The 17,299-nt window shown below is 39.2% G+C and overlaps 1 long non-coding RNA gene across 2 annotated transcripts; it reads right to left on the reverse strand.

Moving 5' to 3' along the window:
- Window positions 1–15,215: 15,215 nt before the first annotated feature.
- On the reverse strand, window positions 15,216–16,938 carry LOC106428283. Of its 2 annotated transcripts, none has more exons than XR_001285597.3 (5): window positions 16,737–16,938; window positions 16,494–16,593; window positions 16,208–16,271; window positions 15,775–16,106; window positions 15,216–15,652 (listed from the first exon to the last, which is right to left on the reverse strand). It is a non-coding gene; the product is annotated as an uncharacterized LOC106428283 (long non-coding RNA). The 2 variants fall into 2 exon arrangements; XR_001285598.3 differs by having other exon boundaries at window positions 16,494–16,590; window positions 16,737–16,937.
- Between the last annotated feature and the right edge of the window lie 361 nt (window positions 16,939–17,299).

A 17,299-nucleotide genomic window follows, 5' to 3' on the forward strand; every position in this document is an offset into this window, starting at 1 on the left:
TTTTACATGGTTTCTTTGTTTTATTTGGTTGTGTTTTGTGTAGCTTTTAATTCGTATTCAGCTTTGCCTTGCTAGATAAACCAAATAACTATTATCCAAGGAAAGAGGTTATATCAAGTGTTCCTCGGAATTTCCTCGGTATTTCTTAAAAAAAAAAAAAAAAAGTTCAATGGTAGTCTGTTTCCGAGTCATCATCACCAGATGAATCTGAATCTGGATCTTGGTGAAACTCTCCAATTACTGGTTCATCCTCTACGTGAACGACGGCTTCCTCTCCAAAGTCGGTTAAATCGACTACAAGGCCAACTCCAGCTAAATCTTCTGCTGCACTACAGTTGCCGGATGTGCTTGGTTGTAGTGGGTCTTCCAGCTCAGAACTTCCCTGAACTCGGCCTCTCGGGTTGAGTCTTGTAACAGTAACCCATGGATCATCTCTGTTCCTTACCCGGGGGTACTTGATATAACAAACCTGTAACATTTAGAAAAATTATAAATTAATACACATGATGATGAATCATTCTGAATAATTAACATTTAATTACCTGATCGGCCTGGGAAGCAAGAATGAAAGGATCATAATATTGCAGCTTTCGCCTCGAATTTACTGATGTAACACCAAATGCATCTGTTCTCACACCTCGATCTGGGGTGTTGTCGTGCCAATCACAATAGAAAACAGTACAGCGCAATCCAACCATGCCCAAATACTTGATTTCCAAAATCTCATGTATGTGTCCGTAGTATACATCATCTCCTGATGCAGAACAAACGCCAGCATCATAAGTCGTACTCGAACGTCTCCTCTTCTGAGTTGTGAATGCATATCCTCGAGTACAAAATCTCGGATATGACTTCACAACAAAGTTTGGTCCAACGACCATCTCACGTATCCAATCGTCAAATGTTTCACCTCTGGCCAAACCAGCAGACACCTATTAATAGCACATATATATATATTATATCAATAAATGTGAATTAGTATAAATATGTGATAAAATATATTTTAATTTGTTTAAAGCACTCACATAAGTAAACATCCATCCAGTAAATTCTCTCTGCTTCATTTCTTCTAGTTCGTCCTCTGTGGCGTATCTATACTCGAACCGCTTTTCTGCCATGAAAATCCTGTATATGATGACAATAATGTAATTAATTAAGATTTAAATTTCAACTTGTTAAAATAAAAATTTGTAAGCTCATTTATTTACCTCTCATATTGAAGAACGTCTTCGCAGTTGGTGAGCAAATATGTTTGCAAATGACTGCGCTCCTGCTCAGTAAGTCGACGGTCCTTTGGTTTTCCGCTAAGTCGTCCAACGTCTGTGAAAATGTCTGGAACCGTAACATGATATGTTGCCCGTTCGCCTCTATCATCATGCCGAGCAGGTCTTCTGTTTTTGGTCTGAACTTCTGCTGGAAAGTAGTACTCGGCAAAGTTTGAAGTTTCTTCATTGATCATCTGTGCGACTATAGAACCTTCCACCCTACTTAAATTTTTCACCATCTTCTTCAAATGGAACATATACCGCTCATACAGATACATCCATCTATACTGCACAGGACCACCAAGTTCCAATTCTCTTGCCAGGTGAATAACAAGATGCTCCATAACATCAAAAAATGAGGGAGGAAATATCTTCTCAAGGTTGCACTGAATCACGGCTATGTTAGTCTTCAAATTTTCAATACCTTCAAGAGTCACTGATCTCGTGCATAAATCGCGGAAGAAACCACTTATCCCTGCAATTGCTTCATGAACATTTCGTGGTAATATTTCCTTGAAGGCGAACGGAAGGAGGCGCTGCATCATTACATGGCAATCGTGGCTTTTCAAGCCAGTAAACTTTCCTTCCTTTCTGTCGATACAGTTACGCAAATTTGATGCGTAACCGTCTGGAAATTCCACATCGTTTGAAATCCAATCAAAGAACGCATCTTTTCCCGCTGCATCAAGTCGGTATATGGGAAAAGGAGCCCTACCATTCTCATCAACATGAAGTTCTGAACGAGCACATATATCGACTAAATCCAGTCTTGACTTCAAATTATCCTTTGTTTTACCTTGAACATTAAGGATCGTGTTCATGAGATTGTCAAAAAAGTTCTTCTCAATATGCATGACATCTAAATTATGCCTTAGCAGATGATCCTCCCAGTATGGCAGATCCCAGAAAATACTTTTTTTGTGCCAGTTATGTAGTTCTCCAACAGCATCTACCGGAAAACGCTCATGTCCACCGACTTCTGGCGTCCTTTCTGCACCAAAATCTCTTAGTTGTATCTTCAAATCTTTCCCACAAATTTCCGGAGGTGGACTGTCAAACACCCTCTTGTTCTTCGTAAACAAATTCCTACTCCTACGATATGGATGATCAGGTGGTAGGAATCTCCTGTGACAGTCAAACCAACACGTTTTCCTTCCGTGCTTTAGTTGGAAAGCATCAGTGTTATCTTGACAATATGGACATGATAGCCTTCCATGCGTTGTCCATCCAGACAACATACCATATGCTGGAAAATCACTTATTGTCCACATTAGTACTGCCCGCATTTGAAAGTTTTCTTTACACGAAACATCGTATGTTTCAGCACCTTGAGCCCATAGTTGTTGCAACTCATATATTAGTGGCTGAAGAAACACATCAAGTGATCTCTTAGGATGCTCTGGTCCGGGAACGAGAATCGAGAGAAACAAAAACTCTCGTCGCAAGCACAAGTTTGGGGGGAGGTTGTATGGTGTAAGAATGACGGGCCATAGAGAATACTGTCTTCCACTCTTGCCAAACGGACTGAAACCATCAGTACATAATCCAAGGTAGACATTTCTTCTCTCATACGCAAAGTCGGGATACTTTGATTGGAAATGCTTCCACGCTTTTGCATCTGAAGGATGTCTGATCTCACCATCTGTTGAGTGCTCCGCATGCCATCTCATTGGTTGCGCTGTGCGTTCAGACAGATACAACCTCTGCAACCTTTCCGTCAAAGGTAAATACCACATCCTTTTATATGGCACTGGAACTCTTCCAATTGTATCTTTATAACGAGGCTTTCCACAAAATTTGCATGTAACCCGCTGTTCATCCACCCTCCAATAAATCATGCAGTTGTCGCTGCATACATCTATTACCTGATACGATAAACCAAGACCAGCTACGAGTTTCTGAACCTCGTAGTATGAACCAGGAGCTACATTATCCTCGGGTAGAATACCTTTTACAAAATCAGCAATCGCATCCACACAGTCTTCAGCCAAATTATAATCTGTTTTAATGCCCATCAATCTTGTAGCAGATGATAAAGCTGAATGACCATCTCTGCAACCTTCGTACAATGGTTGCTTTCCAGCATCCAACATATCATAAAATCTCCTAGCTTCTGCATTGGGTAAATCTTCCCCTCTAAAATGATCATTTACCATCTGCTCAGTACCTACACCATAATCTACATCCGTTCTAATTGGTTCTTCTAATCTAACCGCTGGCTGAGGTTCACTAGTACTACCATGTTCATAATCAGTTTCCCCATGATGATACCAAATTTTGTAACTTCGTGTAAACCCACTCAAATATAGATGAGTCCAAACATCCCACTCTTTAATAACCTTTCTATTTTTACAATTAGAGCAAGGACATCTTAACATACCTGTTTTTGCTTCCGGTTGTCGGTGAACTAACCCCATGAATTCAGTTATACCTCGTTGGTATTCTTCCGTAAGCAATCTCGTGTTCGGATCCAAATGAGGTCGATCGATCCAAGAACGAAAATAATTTGAAGAAGACATATTTTTTATGAATCAAATTCGTGTGTAAATAGAGTAAGAGGGAGGATGAAGATATGAAGTGAATGAAGAGGAAGAGGAGTGCTTGTATTTATAGTTTAAATCCTGCCGACATACCGAGGAAATTCCGACGGAATTCCGACGGACAAAACTAGTTCGTCGGAATTTCCTCGGAATTTTGTAAAATCCCCAACGGCTCTCCAACGGCTATAATATTTCCTCGGAATTCATCGGTTTTTTCCGAGGAACAGAGTTTTCCTCGGAATTTCCTCGGAATATTCCGACGGACTGTAGTTTCCTCGGAATTCCGTCGGTATATTCCGAGGAAATTCCGAGGAAACCCAATTTTGTGTTTCCTCGGAATTTCCTCGGAAATTCCTCGGTATATTCCGAGGATTTCATTTTCCGTCGGAATGTCCGTCAGAATATCGCTGTTTTCTTGTAGTGACAGGGGCTTTCGATCAGCTGAAGTTGGCGATGACAACGGTACCAGTACTAGCAATGCCAGACTTTGAGGCTCTGTTTGAAGTAGAATCAGACGCGTCTTCTATTGGGTTGGGAGCGGTACTGATGCAGCGTGGCAGACCATTAGCCTTTTTCAGTCAGGCACTAACGGAGAGGCAAAAACTTAAGTCCGTGTACGAGAGGGAACTCATGGCAATTGTGTTTGCGGTTCAAAAGTGGAGGCACTATCTGACAGGGAGGAGATTTGTAGTAAGCTCAGACCAAAAGAGCCTAAAGTTTTTGCTGGAGCAAAGAGAAATAAACATGGAGTATCAGCGCTGGTTAACCAAGCTGCTTGGGTTCGACTTCACAATCCAATATCGACCCGGGCTGGAGAACAAAGCAGCTGACGCCTTGTCACGACAGGAGGGAAAGCCAGAACTGGCAGCCATGACAGGACCAGTTGCAATTCAGTTAGAAGAAATCAATGGTGAGGTTGATAAGGACCCAGATTTGCAGAAGTTGATAGCAGAGTGGCAACAGGACCCTGCTTCCCACCCCGAGTATAAGATGGCGAATGGAAGGTTGTTGCGACATGGTAAGCTGGTGATCCCAAAGAAATCTCCAATGATCGGGTTGATCTTGCAGGAGATACATGATAGAAAAACGGGAGGTCACGGTGGGGTATTAAAGACTCAGAGAAGAGCAGCGGAGATGTTCTACTGGTCTGGAATGATGACGGACGTGCGGCGATACGTATCTTCGTGTCAAGTCTGTCAGCGTAATAAGTACTCCACGCTGGCACCGGGCGGATTGCTGCAGCCCTAACCTGTGCCTGAGAAAGTGTGGAAAGATCTGTCCACGGATTTTGTGGAGGGTTTGCCTCGATCTTCAGGGTACAGCGCAGTAATGGTGGTGGTGGATCATTTGGCTAAATACAGTCATTTTATAGCTCTCAAACACCCCTTTACAGCCACTGATGTTGCGCTTGTCTTCATCCAAGAAGTGATCAGGCTGCATGGGTTTCCAAGGACCATCATGTCAGATCGAGACAAGGTTTTTACTAGCATGTTCTGGAAGGAATTGTTTCGCTTATCTGGGACAAGGCTGTGCTTCAGTACTGCGTACCACCCCCAGACAGATGGGCAAACAGAGGTAACAAATCGACGAATGGAGACCTATCTGAGGTGTTTTGCTAGTGATAAACCCAAGTCGTGGGTGAAGTTTCTTCCTTGGGCTGAATATAGCTACAACACATCTTTTCATTCCTCCATCAAGATGTCACCATTCAGAGGAGTGTGTGGGAGGGAACCACCGGTATTGTTGAAGTATGAAACGGGCTCGACCAACAACGCGGAGTTGGAAGGGTAATTGGTAGAACGAGATGAGGCACTGAAGCTACTTAAGGAACATCTGCATCGCGCTCAGCAAAGAATGAAAGCAAAGGCAGATGAATCTCGCCGTGAGCTGGTATTTGAGGTAGGAGACAAAGTTTACTTGAAACTCAGGCCATATCGGCAGCAAACACTAGCTAAGAGGGCCAATGAGAAGTTGTCTGGGCGTTACTATGGCCCTTTTGAGGTGGAAGCACGAGTGGGGAAAGTCGCGTACCGTTTGAAGTTACCAGAGGAAAACACAATTATTATACGAGAGAAATATCTTTAGATAGCACTAAATTAAATTTTTGTTCAAAAATTAGCACACAAAGAAATAAATCACTAAAATAGCATTATATTTTTTTAATATAGATTTATTTTTTTATTTAGGTTTGGGTTTAATGGTTAGATTTAAGGCTTAGTATTTAATTAGTAATTGGAGTTATGGTTAGAGTTTAGGATGTATGGTAATTTAGTGATTTTATTGATTAATAAATGTTTTTTGATAATTTTTATTTTCGAATGCTATTTTATTATAAGAACTTAAAAATTGCTGTTTATGAGATTTGCCACTTATATAAACCATAGACTAAAATGTTATGAATTTTTTCTTTCTCTAGGCACTTGGAGTTCCAGTCCATAGGCTTGTAGAGGCTGCTGATTCTGTTTCGGTACCGTCTTCTCTCTTTCTAACCTCTAGAAAAGTTTAAATAAAAGATAACGGAGAGATTAGCTCACACATGTGCATACTATGTTTCAGGTGTGTCTCTCTAAAGGTCTAGGAGCTCCGGTAGGAACTGTTTTCGTTGGCTCACATACTTTCATTGAAAAGGCGAAAACGTTAAGGAAAACATTAGGTGGAGGAATGAGACAAATAGGTGTTCTGTGTGCAGCCGCTTTGGTCGCACTCCAAGAGAACCTCCCAAAGCTACAATTTGACCACAATAAGGCAAAGTTGTTAGCTGGTACGTACACACCACTTATTTACCCTAGCCACCATTATTATTTACCACAATAAGAAATATATTAAAGATAAATTCGATAACTAAATATTTGCAGAAGGTTTGAATCAAATGACAGGGATTAGAATAAACGTTGCAGCCGTGGAGACCAACATGGTGCGTATTGTCAACAATCAACAATTATTATTATTATTATTTATTTTTATTTTTTTTGTTAATCAACAATTAGGTGTAATGGTTTGTCTCAAAATTCAGATATTCATGGATATGGAGGATGGATCAAAACTTACAGCTGAGAAACTCCGCAAGAGTCTAACGGAGTGTGGCATTCTCGTCCTCCCGGGAAACTCATCCCGGTATGTCTCACATGAACATAGTTTAGTTGTTTTTTTTTTTTAACATCATAGTTTAGTTGTTTTTAACCTGTATATTTTATAAATATAGAATATTTGACGTGGAATGTACCTTTTTCAGGATCAGAATGGTTATATCACTACAAAAAAACAGCGACATACTGAGAAAAAAAATCGTCGGTATGTCGTCGGAATAACGGTATTCCGACAACATACCGACAAAATAAGTCCTCGGAAATAACTTCTCGAAAATTTCCGACGGAATTCCGAGGAAACAAATTTCCGAGGAAACTCCGAGGACCACCAGTTCGTCGGAAAGCTCCTCGGAATATACCGATGAATTTTCCGATGGTCCAATCCTCGGAAGTTCCGACGAAACGTTCCTCAAAAGTTCCGACGAAACGTTCCTCGGAACAGTCACGGGAATTTCCGAGGAACGCGCCCTCGGAAAATTCCGAGGAAGAATTCCCTCTGGATATTCTGAGGAACGAGTCCCTCGGTATATTCCGAGGAACATGTCCCTCGGTATATTCCGAGAGTTCATTTCCTCGGAATTTTCAAAAAAATAATTTTTTTTTAAAAAAATAAAATTTTTGAAATTTGAATTCGAAAATATAAAATTAAAATTAAAATTGAAAACATATTAGATAATATTCAAAGTTGTACAAATAAAAATAAAACATTCCGAGTTTTTGAAAAAAAAAAACTACGGGTCTGGCACGTCCGGGAACACCTCGTTCGGGTACATCCTCTACATCATCTCCATCATTTGCTGGTTCAGCCTCCTCTGTGCCTCATAGCCCGCCTGTTGAGCCGCCATCTGGGTCTCCAACAAAGATATGCGATCATCTTAGTCCTTCAACTGAGCCGTAAGGACTTCTGGATCAACAAAGGGCGGTGGTGCAGAAGAAGGAGGAACCGACCGGGTGCGATGACCCAAACCGACCAAACGTCCCTTCTTCTTTGGAACCGACTGAAATAGAAAATAGCCAAATTTAAATCAAGAAATAAATGAATTGGACTTTAAAAAAAAAAGAACTTACGGATTCCACGATTTCGTTGATTCGAAACCGGGACAAGTTGGTCGAAGCCGTCGAAGCGTCATCCTCGGTTTGAAGTTGAGACACTTCGTCTTGCACCTGAGTTTGGACCAGGGTGACCACTTCCCTCACAAGACCGTCATCAATCTGGCCGGTCTTCTTGTTGGTATACGCCCTCTTCATTAGGGCGAGATCATCAACCGTCTCGCCTTCATTTTCTTCCGCCTTGAAAAAAACATAAATTAAACAAACATTAGAAATTAGAAGAAATGCAAAAAAAAATAAATTTCAAAACTTAAATAATTGAAGAAAAAACGGCTGAACTTACAAGGCGATCCCCCAGAGTGGCAATAGATTGAGCACCCAAGTTATGCATGAAAATGCCCTTCCTTTTACGGTCGCTCCTGCGGTTGGTGGAGTTGGTGGAAGAAGTTTTTTTCGTCTCTTCCTTATCCCAATGCGCACACAACTCCGTCCAGACTGTGTGGTTTATCGACTTTGGGACCTGTTAATACAAAAAAAATAGTTTAATAAATTAAAAAATAGTTTAATGAATTAAAAAATTGTTTAATAAATTAAAAACAACCTTGTTGATCTCTCACTTCTTCTTCCACTCGTGGATCTGCTTCCCATAGTTGTTCATAACTTTATGGACGAAGTGGTGATAGATAAAGAGCGTCTCATCGGAATTCCAATAGAATTCTTGCTGGAAAAAAAAAACAGAATTAGTAGAAAATTTATATTAAAGATTAGAAATATAAGTAAAAAAAAGAATAGTTACCGCAAACTGACGAAACCACAGATGCTGCTTCTCGGAAGGGAAGTTAGTGAAAGTAGGATGTCCCTTGTCGAGGGCCGAGTACATCATACGGTTGATCCATGCGCTGATCCCGTTTCCGGATCGGTTGAACCTAATAAAAAGAACAAACGGTTAATAATAAATCAAATTTTAATGAAAAAAAAAATATGTTTAATTACCATGTTTGACCTCATCCATGTGGATACGGAGTGAGATAGGGAAGATGGTCACGACCAGGCTGTCGAACCAACTCCGCAACACTCATCACTCCCGGAGGACCAGGAGCGGATGATGCAGCGAGAGGAGCAGGAGCGGGTGCAGCAGAGGGAGATGTCTGGTAGGAGCTGTGGGGCGAAGGGGAATCCTGAGACTCGCTCCCCGTACCACCACGACCACGAAGTTGTCGAGGCCGGGTCTGATCATCATAAGACCTGTAAATTAAAAAAAAATATTCAATAAATATAGAAATAAATAAATTAATTTTTTTTAAAAAAAAAAATCCCAAATAATAGTTTTTAATCACAAAAAAAGTTTTATAGATATTAAAAATATTTAATAAATATATAAAAATAGTTCTACTAAACAAAATATAGTTTTAATAAATAAAAAATAGTTTAATAATTACAAAAAATAGTTTTAATAATATTTAAAATGTTTAATAAATATAGAAATTTATATAATATAAATATATATATATTTTTTTTTAAAAACAAAAAATCACAAATAATAGTTTTTAATCACAAAAAAAGTTTTATAGATATTAAAAATTTTGTAAAATCCAAAAATCGAATTTATATACAAAAAAAGTTTTGTTAAATCCAAAAAATCGAATTTATATACCAAAAACGTTTTGTAAAATCCAAAAAATCGAATTTAAATACAAAAATCGTTTTGTAAAATACAAAAATCGAATTTATACACAAAAATCGAATTTATATACAAAAATCGATTTTATAAATACAAAAAAAATTAAAAAATTTATAAAAAAATTCTAAATCAATTCAACAAAACAAATTATTCAACCAAATCACAATTCTAAACCTATTATACAACCAAATCACAATCCTAACCAATCACCCTAACAAAAATCTATCAAATCTACACAAAAACCTAACAAATAGAACCTAAGAGAGTGGGATAGGATCCTTACATGATTTGTGTAAGAGAAGAGGGAGATCGCCGGAGATATCGTCGGAGATATCGTCGGTATTTAGGGGGAGATCGCCGGAGAGGAGGGAGAGGAGTCGCAGAGGAAGAAGAGAGAAATGGGGAAGAAGAAGCGGCTCGCGGTTATAAAACCTACGGTCCGACGGATAGTTTCCGTCGGAATTCCAATTTCAAGTTTCGCGAAATATTTGCCCGGTTAAATGAAACTATTCCGAGGACATTCCGACGGATACTTAAATATCCGTCGGAATTCCGTCGGAATATTCCGAGGAAATACCGAGGAACTAGTGTTTGGGGTTTCAAAACATCGATTTTTTTTTGCCGTATTTCATTTCTTATACAATTGTAATGCATACCATTGAGGTTTCTTTGTATAGATGATCATAAACCATGAAATAACAAAATTTCAAAACGAATTGTAAGTATTCCCTTTACTGTTCATTAAAGTGTATAAGTGTTTCTCTTATGTTGTGGGGATTTCGTTCATACAATCGGAAAAAGTGTTTATCATAGGGTAAGGAACAAATTTTTGACTTCATAATCAGTGTAAGACACTTAATAAGGGTTATATAAGTGTTATTCAAACCGCAAAACGTTGTTTTCGGTTTAAAAACTCTACTTCCTCGGAATTCCGTCGGAATATTCCGAGGAAATTTAGAGGAAATTGACTCTATAATCAAATCCCTAAATCGAGAAGGTCTATTCCGAGGAAATACCGAGGAAAACCTATCTTCCGAGGAAATTCCGTCGGTATTTCCTCGGTATTTATATGAAAAAAAAAAAAAAAAAATACTAGTCTATTCCGAGGAAATTCCGAGGAAAACCTATCTTCCCTCGGAATTTTCTCGGTATTTCTATTAAAAAAAAAAAATCGATGCTAGTCTGTTTCCGAGTCATCATCACCAGATGAATCTGAATCTGGATCTTGGTGAAACTCTCCAATCACTGGTTCATCCTCTACGTGAACGACAGCTTCCTCTCCGAAGTCGGTTAAATCGACTACAAGGCCAACTCCAGCTAAATCTTCTGCTGCACTTAAGTTGCCGGATGTGCTTGGTTGTAGTGGGTCTTCCAGCTCAGAACTTCCCTGAACTCGGCCTCTCGGGTTGAGTCTTGTAACAGTAACCCATGGATCATCTCTGTTCCTTACCCGGGGGTATTCGATATAACAAACCTGTAACATTAAAAAAATTATTAGTAAAATTATAAATTAATACACATGATGATGAATCATTCTGAATAATTAAAATTTAATTACCTGATCGGCCTGAGAAGCAAGAATGAAAGGATCATAATATTGCAGCTTTCGCCTTGAATTTACAGATGTAACACCAAATGCATCTGTTCTCACACCTCGATCTGGAGTGTTGTCGTGCCAATCACAATAGAAAACAGTACAGCGCAATCCAACCATGCCCAGATACTTGACTTCCAAAATCTCATGTATGTGTCCGTAGTATACATCATCTCCTGATGCAGAACAAACGCCAGCATCATAAGTCGTACTCGAAAGTCTCCTCTTCTGAGTTGTGAATGCATATCCTCGAGTACAAAATCTCGGATATGACTTCACAACAAAGTTTGGTCCAACTACCATCTCGCGTATCCAATCGTCAAATGTTTCACCTCTGGCCAAACCAGCAGACACCTATTAATAGCACATATATATATGTTATATCAATAAATGTGAATTAGTATAAATATGTGATAAATGATATTTTAATTTGTTTAAAGCACTCACATAAATAAACATCCATCTAGCAAATTCTCTCTGCTTCATTTCTTCTAATTCGTCCTCTGTGGCGTATCTATATTCAAACCGCTTTTCTGCCATGAAAATCCTGTACATATAATGACAATAATGTAATTAATTAAGATTTAAATTTCAACTTGTTAAAATAAAAATTTGTAAGCTAATTTATTTACCTCTCATATTGAAGAACATCTTCGCAGTTGGTGAGCAAATATGTTTGCAAATGACTGCGCTCCTGCTCAGTAAGTCGACGGTCCTTTGGTTTTCCGCTAAGTCACCCAACGTCTGTGAAAATGTCTGGAACCGTAACATGATGTGTTGCCCGTTCGCCTCTATCATCAGGCTGAGCAGGTCTTCTGTTTTTGGTCTGAACTTCTGCTGGAAAGTAGTACTCGGCAAAGTTTGAAGTTTCTTCATTGATCATCTGTGCGACTATAGAACCTTCCACCCTACTTAAATTTTTCACCATCTTCTTCAAATGGAACATATACCGCTCATACAGATACATCCATCTATACTGCACAGGACCACCAAGTTCCAATTCTCTTGCCAGGTGAATAACAAGATGCTCCATAACATCAAAAAATGAGGGAGGAAATATCTTCTCAAGGTTGCACTGAATCACGGCTATGTTAGTCTTCAAATTTTCAATACCTTCAAGAGTCACTGATCTCGTGCATAAATCGCGGAAGAAACCACTTATCCCTGCAATTGCTTCATGAACATTTCGTGGTAATATTTCCTTGAAGGCAAACGGAAGGAGGCGCTGCATCATTACATGGCAATCGTGGCTTTTCAAGCCAGTAAACTTTCCTTCCTTTCTGTCGATACAGTTACGCAAATTAGATGCGTAACCGTCTAGAAATTCCACATCGTTTGAAATCCAATCAAAGAACGCATCTTTTCCCTCTGCATCAAGTCGGTATATGGGAAAAGGAGCCTACCATTCTCATCAACATGAAGTTCTGAACGAGCACATATATCGACTAAATCCAGTCTTGACTTCAAATTATCCTTTGTTTTACCTTGAATATTAAGGATAGTGTTCATGAGATTGTCAAAAAAGTTCTTCTCAATATGCATGACATCTAAATTATGCCTTAGCAGATGATCCTCCCAGTACGGCAGATCCCAGAAAATACTTTTTTTGTGCCAGTTATGTAGGTCTCCAACAACATCTACCGGAAAACGCTCATGTCCACCGACGTCTGGCGTCCTTTCTGCACCAAAATCTCTTAGTTGTGTCTTCAAATCTTTCCCACAAATTTCAGGAGGTGGACTGTCAAACACCCTCTTGTTCTTCGTAAACAAATTCCTACTCCTACGATATGGATGATCAGGTGGTAGGAATCTCATGTGACAGTCAAACCAACTCGTTTTCCTTCCGCGTTTTAGTTGGAAAGCATCAGTGTTATCTTGACAATATGGACATGATAGCCTTCCATGCGTTGTCCATCCAGATAACATACCATATGCTGGAAAATCACTTATTGTCCACATTAGTACTGCCCGCATTTGAAAGTTTTCTTTACACGAAACATCGTATGTTTCAGCACCTTGAGCCCATAGTTGTTGCAACTCATATATTAGTGGCTGAAGAAACACATCAAGTGATCTCTTAGGATGCTTTGGTCCGGGAACGAGAATCGAGAGAAACAAAAACTCTCGTCACATGCACAAGTTTGGGGGTAGGTTGTATGGTGTAAGAATGACTGGCCATAGAGAATACTGTATTCCACTCTTGCCAAACGGGCTGAAACCATCAGTACATAATCCAAGGTAGACATTTCTTCTCTCATACGCAAAGTCGGGATACTTTGATTGGAAATGCTTCCACGCTTTTGCATCTGAAGAATGTCTGATCTCACCATTTGTTGAGTGCTCCGCATGCCATCTCATTGGTTGCGCTGTGCGTTCAGACAGATACAACCTCTGTAACCTTTCCATCAAAGGCAAATACCACATCCTTTTATATGGCACTGGAACTCTTCCACTCGTATCTTTATAACGAGGCTTTCCACAAAATTTGCATGTAACCCGCTGTTCATCCGCCCTCCAATAAATCATGCAGTTGTCGCTGCATACATCTATTACCTGATACGATAAACCAAGACCAGCTACGAGTTTCTGAACCTCGTAGTATGAACCAGGAGCTACATTATCCTCGGGTAGAATACCTTTTACAAAATCAGCAATCGCATCCACACAGTCTTCAGCCAAATTATAATCTGTTTTAATGCCCATCAATCTTGTAGCAGATGATAAAGCTGAATGACCATCTCTGCAACCTTCGTATAATGGTTGCTTTCCAGCATCCAACATATCATAAAATCTCCTAGCTTGTGCATTGGGTAAATCTTCCCCTCTAAAATGATCATTTACCATCTGCTCAGTACCTACACCATAATCTACATCCGTTCTAATTGGTTCTTCTAATCTAACCGCTGGCTGAGGCTCGCTAGTACTACCATGTTCATAATCAGTTTTCCCATGATGATACCAAATTTTGTAACTTCGTGTAAACCCACTCAAATATAGATGAGTCCAAACATCCCACTGTTTAATAATCTTTCTATTTTTACAATTAGAGCAAGGACATCTTAACATACCTGTTTTTGCTTCCGGTTATCGGTGAACTAACCCCATGAATTCGGTTATACCTCGTTGGTATTCTTCCCTAAGCAATCTCGTGTTCGGATCCAAATGAGGTCGATCGATCCAAGAACGAAAATAATTTGAAGAAGACATGTTTTTTATGAATCAAATTCGTGTGTAAAGAAAATAAGAGGGAGGATGAAGATATGGAGTAAATGAAGAGGAAGAGGGGTGCTTGTATTTATAGTTAAAATCCTGCCGACAGACCGAGGAAATTCCGACGGAATTCCGACGCCAACGGCTAGTTCGTCGGAATTTCCTCGGAATTATTAAAATACTCCAACGGCTCTCTAACGGCTATAATATATCCTCGGAATTCATCGGTTTTTTCCGAGGAACACATTTTTCCTCGGTATTCCATAAGAATATTCCGACGGATTGATATTTCCTCGGAATTCCGTCGGTATATTCAGAGGAAATTCCGAGGAACCCAAATTTTGTGTTTCCTCGGAATATCCTCGGAAATTCCTCGGGATATTCCGAGGATTTCATTTTCCGTCGGAATGTCCGTCGGAATACCGCTGTTTTCTTGTAGTGTATACCACCATATAACAAGTGATGTGCATTACACATTGTCTTGCTTACAAGTAATAATATTCATACAATATGTCTCTGTACTTCCCACTTTCTCTCTAACAGTGACACTGATGTTTATATGAATTGATTTTTTTTCTTTTGGCAGCAAGCAGGGCAAGCGATTCATGAACCAAACCGAAACTAAAACTGGAAGTTGACGAAACCGAAAATGCTCTCTTTTAAAATGTTGTTTGTCTAAGTTATTTCAAATAATAAACAATAAGGATTTTTATATATCTATCAATCAAATTGTAACACTATCATTTCCTCCATTTTGTAATGAAACACAGTCAAAAATGTTTTTATCTATTAGTGCTAAAATATAACTTTAAGAGCTAAAATTAGAAAAAAGAGTATTATCAGAGTTGATTTTTTTATAATCTCTTTCAGTTCAATGTACTTTGGACTTTCAAAACAGACGTCAATACTAATAGAGTGATGTTGAACTGTTTTCTCTTCTCTCGTTCTATCTTTGTTTTCTTGTTTTTGGGATGCCTTTCTTCTTCACCTCAGCTCTCCTTTTATAAGCATGAAGAAGGTGTTTGGTGAGCTCACAATCTTTGACAAAACCAACGTAAACAATTTCAACACACCGTCCATATCGTCACCGTCCATGTCGTCACCGTCCATGCCGACCAACACGTAAAACGTGTTTTAACAATAACATCAAAATTACTATGTATCTTCGATGAAAGTGAAGAGCTGCACAGAAGCTCTCTTCGTGTACGTTCCATATCAATGCGTGCCTATATAAAACCATAGCAACGATCCATCATTACCAAGATACCTCGTAGACTACAGGATTTTCAAGTCATACACATTTGATAGGCATCTAAACTTCAAGAAAGAAGAGAAAAGACATATATACCTTTGAGTGTCTTTCCAAAATCCCATCCTTTCCACTAAACTCTTTCCACCTCAAGTTGTCTATTGTATTTTTGCCAGTCGTCTGCTTTCACTACTTCTCTTGCTTCCCAAGCAACAATTTATCATGCGAGATGGACGTTTTTCTACCCTGTGGGCAGTATAACTCTATAGCAATTTGCCAATGAGGCAGCCAGTACATTCACAGCTTCAGCACAGTTAAATCAAGCATGATATGCCCGAGGAAAAGTCAAGAGAAACTCTCCAGCATGCTGGGACGCAACGGTGCACAGGTGCTCCTGCGGTTTTCAGTTTTGATGGGGAGAGTTGTGTAACCTACAGGAAAGAACATCAAAAGATTAACTTTATGCAATTCACACCGAAACAATGATGATGTCTAAAAAAATGAATTCAAATGGATCCAAATAAGTTCCTACAAGGTTATTAACTAACAAATGCTTGCTTCCGTAGCTCAACCAACTCGTGCTCCATTCAGATATTCTACACAAAACAAAACAAAAAAAAACAATACATAAAGATATGAATCTCAGAAAGTAGCACAGCAGAACACTACAGTGAGCATGTCGCTCTCACAACTCTCATTTATACTCATGGGGAGAGACCTATAACAGAACAATAGACTCTCTCTATCCTCATGCCAGTACACGACCAAGACAAGACAAGAATCTTCCAATCAAATTGCAACTAGTAGCGTTGTATTACCTCAAGAAAGCGAGGTACTTGGTACGCATATCACCACACATATACTTCACAGCATCCTTCAAATCCCAAAGCTCACAGCACAGATTTTTCTAATTCCCTGCTGCATTGTTTAAGAATTTACCAAATCAACACAAGAGAAGAAAGTAATCATGACCAAACCATACTACTTTCTCATGAACTTAAAAAGAAAAAATCTATGTTAAAGTCTAGGGCTTTTGATCAATGAGTAAGATTCGAACGGACCTATCTATCTCAAAGTGGAAGGGATTGATTCAGAGGAAGAAACAAGTTACTAAATGTAGAGCTAAACAAAGAGAAAGGAGGAACTTTTTCGGTGAGAGACGAGACTGGTGAACGGATTCAATCTTCCGTTCAATTGATGGCAAAGTCGTCTTCTTCCTCGGTGTCTCAGGCGGTGTTTGTCGGAGAAACACGATCGGGGTGTTTTGTCTCTCCCCTATATGAAACGGCATGTAGTGGAGTCTACAAAGCAAAAGAAACGGCGTGTAATGGAGTCTCTAAAACATAAGACGGCACGATGGTTGGAAGGTTCAGTCTACATGAACCCCCGTTTTTTCAATTAAGGGGTCATTAGCCAAATGGTGTTATGAAAATACTGTATGGTTAGAAAACTAATCAAATAATGCTCTTATCAATGTCTCTCCTACTACTGTAGTGCTCAATCTTTTAGACTGAGAAAACTAGATTGGGCGTCAAATTGGTTAATGCATACCAAAGTCAACTTTAATACATTAAAAAAAAAGAGAGAGAGAGACCAAAAAGCACACGATACATAAGAGAACCAT

This window comes from Brassica napus, chromosome C8, assembly GCF_020379485.1.
Source record: "Brassica napus cultivar Da-Ae chromosome C8, Da-Ae, whole genome shotgun sequence".
Taxonomy (NCBI): domain Eukaryota; kingdom Viridiplantae; phylum Streptophyta; class Magnoliopsida; order Brassicales; family Brassicaceae; genus Brassica; species Brassica napus.